General features: G+C 34.8%; 1 long non-coding RNA gene across 1 annotated transcript in view; it reads left to right on the top strand.

Moving 5' to 3' along the window:
* Positions 1 to 3,562: 3,562 nt before the first annotated feature.
* The window catches only part of LOC140532900 (uncharacterized), a 12,476-nt gene continuing 7,641 nt past the window's right edge, over positions 3,563 to 8,397 (top strand). The window contains exon 1 of the long non-coding RNA XR_011976729.1: positions 3,563 to 3,952. This is a non-coding gene — a long non-coding RNA (uncharacterized lncRNA). The remainder of the gene's footprint in view (positions 3,953 to 8,397) is intronic.

The raw sequence follows: 8,397 nt of genomic DNA on the forward strand, positions 1-8,397 counted from the left end.
CCAACATCCCACTCCATAATTTCTGATTCCAAATTATTTTTCTCCAAATTATACTGAACCTTTAGGTCTCACTCTCCTCATCATGGGCTTCTGTGTTTCTTCCTTTAATAGGACAGAACTCTTAGTAGTCTATCAGATCTCAACATGTTATCAAAAATAATATTATTGTATTAACAAGCACTCAGTAAAATTACACGCATAGGCTACTTTGGGATTATAGAAATGCTTAAGAATCACTTACCTGATTAAGTAGTTGAGCTTGTAGGAGAAATTATCTGAGAAAATTTGAGAAAAAAAGAGGGTATATGGAAAGCTCCCGTGGCTGGGACAGAGACAAAAAATATAGGAACATTCAAGCAGGCATCTATATTACCATAAAACAACTAATGAACTTCGAATTTCATTTCTGGAGATAGAATTCACTGCCTTTCTACCAGATAACATCAGAGGTATTGTCATTATAAGGAAATATCATCATCATCCTCATCATTAGTAGTAGAAGTAGTAGTGGCAGTAGCAGTATTTAATAGATGGCATTTGCATAGGACCTTAAGGTTTTAAAAGTACTTTATAACTTGGTCATTATAGCTACCAGCTGAAGTATGTACTCTAATTATCCCTATCTTACAGTTGAGGAACCTGAGGTTAAGAGGTTATGTAATTTTCTGGGTTACAAAGTTAGTATTTAAGGCATATTTTAAAATTATCTTCTTGATTCTAAATCTAGAGCTCTACCAAATCACCTTGTTACTCACTTTTTAGGTATAGTCTACTCAAACTCTTGTCCCATTCCCTTCAAAATTTGCATTTCAAGGCAACTAAATGTTATGCTTCTGCAAGATTAAAAATATTAAAATATCTTTGGTTATGGAAACAAAATAAACGTGACACAAGCCCTAATATACCAAATACTGTGAAACATTTATGACGTTGAAACTGTGGAATTGCTGTTGAAATAGCACAATTCCTGTAAGTATGCAATTTTGACCATAAATAAAAGTCTGGTGTCTATAAAATTTAGTTACAGTTTAAGTAATCTTTTCTTTTTCCTATCAAATGACATACAGTTTGGAAGATTACCGAAATATTCCAGTCACTTGCTTGATCATGGCCAAATTTCATTTGTTCCAGTTACATCATATTTCCTTATTATATACATATGGTCATTATGCTATGTCATGTGCTCCTTACGAGTAATAGTGTGTAAAAATAACTAGTGTCTATTTTTGTTTTGCAGCTTTATGTAGAACTCCCTTTATTCACATTCTCTTCTCATTTCCACTTTCCTTTCTAATCAGAGAAAAAAATCAACAGATTTCTGACTATTTCATTCCCTTGAAATAACATTTCCTTCATTTTTTGGTGGTCAATCACATACCTGCCTTCTCTTTTTTCTGTTCAACTATCATTCATCAATCTCTGAAAAGTGTTACATACTTTTGAGTTCCTTAGTAGACCTTTCACAAGACTATTCATTTCCTATGACCTTTTTCACCCTCTCTTACTTAGTTTCAACAGTTCTCACCAAATGACTGTCAGGTTGAAAGTGCTAGCTTGAACCCATTCCTTATTTCCCCTCAATTACCAAGAGCACAGCAGGCTACTTTCTCTGAGGCCACGAATTTCTGTCATTATTATTTATAGCTGTCTTTCTCATATACAGGCCTGATGAACAGGTAGCTATTATCTTAGGTCATGTTGAGCATACTGTGAATTTTCTCAGATCACAGAATGTTTCAAAGCTTCAGTAAATAAATGACATACTTGATTTTATAGTGAAAAACAAAAATCACGTTAATCTCACCTGTATATACAGAGCAGCATGGTAGAATTCCACAGCTTTGATTCCCGCACTATGATGCTACTATAAATTATATGTCCTAAAACTTCAGCTTTTCCCTTTCCCTTTGACATTAATTTTGTGTCCCAAGATGTTCATGTTACAAAAGTCCTGGGTCACCTTATATTAACTTGAATTTCTGTCCAGGAACTTGAGTAAATCCTTTTATCAAGCTGACACCAACTTATCTACTTGATGAGTGATAATTATAATACAACAAAAGAGAAGGAAAAAAACTTTCCTAAATCCATTAAAATATTTTCTTTGGATCACCCCTATGCATATTCTAAAACATTTATTTGCATGTCTTATGTTCTCCACTAGGAGGTTTAGTGGATTCTGACATATTGTGATAGTGTAATTTCTCAGGAAAAGTGGTAAAGAAAGTCTTAAGTAAAATGTAGGACGAGAAAGGAATAAAATTAAAAAAAATAATATGGGATGTCTACGTGATAAAAGCAAGGAAGAAGTTCTCCACAACCTATGTGTTCCATCAATACCCATGCAATAGCAAGATATCAAGAGAAAGACATGTTGTGAGGACCACTCTGTCGCATTGTTGATTGTTGTCCTTCTTCCCCAGAGAGGACCAAAATGACATCACCACAATAAAGTGAAATTTCATTGTGTCTGACTGTGGCTGATCAGCCCAATATGAGCTGGGAATGCTCTACCACAGGTTGGGCAGAGACAGTCCAGGTGAATATTTGGGTTGGATATCCCAAATGTGCAAATCCTGTGTTTATTTTGTGCTATCTCAATTCTGCTTTGCTCCTAGAGCGCAGCACCTTTTCTGATGTGAGCACACCATGCTGAGCAGTCCTGTGCCAGTGTGTCCCAAGTTGTATGGTCAAATCCAAAGTTCTTGAAAGAGACTTTGAGAATGTCCTTGTATCACTTCTTATGACCACCATGTGATCGCTTGCCCCATGTGAGTTCTCCATAAAATAGTCTTTTTGGCAAGCACACATTTTGCATTCGAACAATGTGGCCAGCCTGTCAGAATTGCACTCTCTGAAGCATAGTTTGAATACTTGGCAGTTCAGCTCAAGCAAGGACTTCAGTGTCTGGTAACTTATCCTGCCAGGTGATCCTCAGAATTTTCCTAAGACAGTTCAAATGGAAGTGATTCAATTTCCTGGCATGGCGCTGGTAGACTGTCCATGTTTCACAAGCATATAACAATAAGGTCAGCACAATGACTCTGTAGACCTTCAGTTTGGTAGTCAGTCTAATACCTCTTCTCTCCCAAACTTTTCTTCGGAGCCTCCCAAACACTGAGCTAGCTCTGGCAATGCGTTCATCAACTTCATTATCAATGTGTACATCCCTGCAAAGTATACTACCAAGGTAAGTGAACTTATCCATAGCATTCAAAACTTCTCCATTTGTTGTGATTGATGGTTCTACAGATGAATGATGTGATGGTGGCTGATGGAACACCTGTGTTTTCTTGGGGTTAATCATTAACCTAAAATTATCACAGGCAGAAGACTATTGATCCATACTTTGTTTCATCTCAGCTTCAGAGGCTGCAATGAGTGCACAATCATCTGCAAACAGAAAATCATGCACCAACACTCCTTCCACTTTGGTCTTGGCTTGTAGCCTTTTCAAATCGAAGAATTTGCCATCAGTATGATAGTTGACTTTGGTGCCATGTTCATCATCATTGAAAGCATTTGTTAACATGGCTGAAAACATCATGCTAAAAAGCATGGGAGCAAGTACACAACCCTGTTTCACTCCGTTGGTAACTGGGAAGGCATGAGAGCTTTGCCCATTATCCAGAACCTGGGCAAACATGCCTTCATGAAACTGACGTACAATATTGATGAACTTCTCCAGGCAACCACATTTTGACATAATTTTCCATAAGCCCTCATGACTAACAGTGTCAAAGGCCTTGGTCAGATCTGAAAACATTGTGTACAGACCTCTGTTCTACTCCTTCTCATGTTACCTCATGGTAACCATAGAGAACACTGTCAATAGTTACAGATAAAGTTCCAACACAGATAGGTGGAAATTTATGTCATGGGAAGAAGTTCTTGGTTGATGAACTGAAAAATTCACATGCTCATCCTTGAATATCACAGAATCTAGGACATAGTGAGTTCCTTAACAATAATAACTATTTTTTAACAGTTTTTCCTAATCAGAATTATGCAGTGTTACTTAGAACTCCAGGAGATATTTATTCAAGAAAAAGTAGCTGTTGAACTGGTACAATCCCTAGTTCAAGGTATATTTACTGCCTTCTGGCATTATTCTCACAAAGCAGTCTAGTTTACAATCATTATTTTTGTCTGCTTCCAGGTTTTATCACTCCTCACAGGTGCGGTCAATTCACAGTTTTCCACCGATTTGGTTACTCTTGTAGCATAAGTATTCACTATAGATCTTAATGATTTCTATCTGTCTCATGGATTACTATCTTCTCTCAAGTAAACAGAGATGTTTTGATACAACTAGGTTATTTCTCATATAAAGGGGACATTTAAAGATGGGATTTGGAATTTATCTTGTTTTTTCAGTGATCAAAGTACCCAAAGTATCCAACTCTTCCAATCAAGTGTGATAGTAATACTTGTCTTCTTTTTTAAATTATAAAATGTGTAAAGGCCAAGTCTATATGCAAAAAGTCTTAGCATGTCTATTTACCATCCAAGGTATTTTCTATTTAAGATTTCCATTTCTTCCCAGGGATATAAGGAATTTTTTTCTTATTGAACTCATTCTTAGTGTGAACCCTGACCCCACATGTCCCTCCATTTTCTTTTCCTCTTAGCTCTGCTATAATTCAGTAAAGTTCTTCACCAAGGGATTACATCTCAATTATTCAGTGGTTAGCAAAGCCTCCCAATTTATTGTCATTGGGGCACTGCCTTCCTTTTTAAAGGACTAAATAAATGACAACTTGGAAAAAAACATATTTCAAAGGTTTCCATCCATTTTTACAAACCATTTCTACACAAATAATTGATGTGAAAATTCCAAATTATTTTTATTCATTTATGTATTTGCTTAATCTTGACTCTTTTTATTTTGTGAGCAATGGTTGAGTTAGCCCAATTAAGAAACAGAAATTTATCAGCCACGCTTCATTATTTAACACAAACTTTTCTTTCCAAAATTATGAATGATCACTTGCCAAACATAATGCTCTTTTTTCACTCTTAATTCTTCTCAACTCCTTTATAGTCTTTGGCATTACTCATTACCTTCTCCCTTCTCTCTAGATTTTTGGGACATTGTTTCCTTCTAGTTCTTCCCCTATCTGTTAGATCACTCCTTCTGAGATTCCTTAACTGGATCTTCAACAATATCATGTCCCCTAGTCCTAAGATATCCCCCAGGCTCTGTCCTTCTCTTCTTCCCTCATATTATTTCACTTGGTGATATCATCACCTCCCATGGATATAATTATTATTTCCATACAGAATTAAATTCAAAATGGCTACAAAATACATTATGAAGTCAGTCTACTAAAAATTTTCAACTTTATGAATATAACTATCAAATTCTCTTTCTAGAGATAAAAAGGATTTTAATAATTGGAAAGACAATACAAACTTCAAGTTGGTACACAACAATATAATTAAAAAGATTTGTTCAGTAATTACAATTACGTCCAACTCTTCATGACCCTAATTGTGGTTTTATTGACAAAAGATATTAGAAAAATTTGCCATTTCCTCCTTGAGCTCTTTTATTTTTAACAGATAAGGAAATGAGGCAATCAGAATTAAGTGACTTATCCAGGGTCACAGAGTCAGACAGCGTCTGAAAACAAATTTGAATACATAAAAATATGTGTCTTCCTGATTTTGAGCTCAGCACTCTAACTACTCAAATTAAAAAGCTAATGGTCATTAATTTAGGGTCACACCAATCAACTTTTTACAGGTTTATCCAAAACTCTATTGTTAGAGTTACTGCTAATCATTTTAAGAAATTAAATGTTAAGAAGCTCAAAGTAAGTGATGAACTAGTACTAAGAATAGCTATCATTTCCAAGCACTTTAACATTTTAAACTATTAAGTAATTATATTCGAAAATATTTAGAACTAGTTAAAAAAGAAAAAAAAGGTCAATGAATTAATGGTACAAATTAGGTGTGCAAGTCTTAGAAATAACTGAACACAGTCCCCTAACCATTTATACTCACAAATACAACTGCTATTACTACTACAGCTAAAACTCTAATAGTTTTACATATACTTGCACATGCACTCGCGCGCACACACACACAAAGAATTTGGCAGAAATTATTTAGACTAACACCTTATATAACATAAGACCAAAAATTCCAAGTGGATAAATGACTCAAAGGTAAAAGATTACATCAGAAAAATTCAGAGGACAATACAATGGACTTTATCCATTATGACTATAGGAAGAATTGTTAATGGAATAAGGGGAAAAGCATTCATAAAATAGATACTTTCAGTTATATAAAATTAAAAAGCTTTTGCTCCTGCAAACACTGCACTAGAATTAGAGGACAAGGATTATCTAGGGAAACTATATTCAGCAAATATCTCTGCTAAAGAGTGGATATCCAAGATATATAGGAAATTAACACAAATATATAAGGACAGGAACCATTCTCCAACTGATAAGTGACATGGGATATGAAAAGACAGTTTTAAAAGGAGGAAATGCAAGCTATTAACATCTATTTGAAAGTGCTCCCAATCGTTAATGATCAAATAATGCTAATCAAAACATATCCTGGGATATTTGTCACCCTATACACATAAAACTAGCAAAGATTACAAAAACCCTAAGTGATAAATGCTAGAAGAACTGTAGCAAGACAAGTACAGTCAGGCACAACTGATGGAACTGTAAATTGATGCAACTATTCTAGAAAACAATTTCCATTTACACTAAACAACAAGAATGATAACAACAAATCAAACTGCTATCTTTTGGCCTAGTAATACCACTAACACACATATAACACAAAGGACAGCTAGATGGTATGGTGGGTACTGTGCCTGGCCTGAAGCCAGGAAGATTTATCTTTCTGAATGCAAATCTGGCTTCAGGCACATACCAACTCTGTGATCTAGGGTAAGTCACTTAATCCTGTCTACCTCAGTTTTCACATCTATAAAATGAGTCTGAGAAGGAAATGGCAAACCACTCTAACAACTTTGCCAAGAAAACTCCAAATGTGGTCAAGAATAGTCAGATACAACTGAATCAACTAAACAATAAGGAGGTAAAATATAGAGGGAAAGGATGAAAATATGCCAAAAATGTGCATTTCCATAACTTGAGTACCCCTTGGGATCCATGAAATAAAAAGCACTCAATACCGTAGTATAGGAGACGGATCCCAGGGATATATGTAAGGCTGCTATAGTCTCACTACAAGTGCATATAGACTGGGCCAAGAACAAAGTGCCAATTCAGGATATAAGGCTAGAAAAAGTAAATACAGAAAATTGAAATAAACTGTACAAAATCTACTCTATGTCCGCTAAAACAAAAAAAAGGCAGTGGTGGCATTCATGATCTCAGATAACTTGGAGCAAAAAAAAAGCTTGATTAAAAGAGAAAAACAGGGGAAATCTATTATGCTGAATTGTACCATAGATAATTAAATGAAATCAATACTTAAAACATAACTGCCCAAGGGCATAGGTGTTTAAATACTTCAAGGAAAAGTTGAATTAGTTATGAGAAGTAGATGAACTGTCATCATAGGAGAATTCCAATATATTCCTTTCGGTCATAAACTAATCTAATCAAAAAATAATAAGAAATAATTGTGTTTTCTTCTTTGTCTGAGATTATTCTGTCAGTTTAATATTCTTATCTTACGGCTATATCTAGAATTTCTAGCTCTATATCGCATAGCAGTTGTGATAATGGATGATATTCTTGCTTTACTTCTAATTTTATTTGAAAGATCTTCAGTTATCTCCATGAAGTATTCTTCTGACTCTGAGTTTCAGATTCTTCTTATCATCTTAAGAATTAGTCCATTTATCCCTATTTTTCTGGTGTTTTTTCAAAGAGATTGTTACTGTTATTGGCAAAATATTTTTTCTACCTCTTTAATATAATCATTTATTTTTATTGCTACCTCTCTCATTTTCCCTCTTCTCTCTTCTCTTCCCTTGGTCTCCACTTTAACCCTTGTCCCTCCCTGCCTTTCCTTCCTCCTCTTGCCCTCCTTCCTCTCCTCTTTTCCTTTCTCTCTTTTCTCCTTTCCCTTCCTTCCTATCATCTATCCACCCATCCACTCATTTATATATCTGTCTGTTCTTCCATCAGTCTGGCTATGCATTTACATACATAAGTTTTACAAGTAAACTGAAGTCAAATATTTTTGGATATCATTTTATATGTAAAAATATAATAAAATATAGATCATTTCATTCTAAAATCATAACCATCATGTGGGCATTTATTTACTCCAGTCTAAGTGAAGAATACATGAATTTGATTTTCACTAATAACCTCTCTTTTTTTTTAAACTTTGATCAGCACTTACTATCCCCTTCCCCCTGAAAACACCTCCCCATAATACCATATT

The sequence above is a fragment of the Notamacropus eugenii genome, chromosome 3 (assembly GCF_028372415.1).
Source record: "Notamacropus eugenii isolate mMacEug1 chromosome 3, mMacEug1.pri_v2, whole genome shotgun sequence".
Lineage (NCBI taxonomy): Eukaryota > Metazoa > Chordata > Mammalia > Diprotodontia > Macropodidae > Notamacropus > Notamacropus eugenii.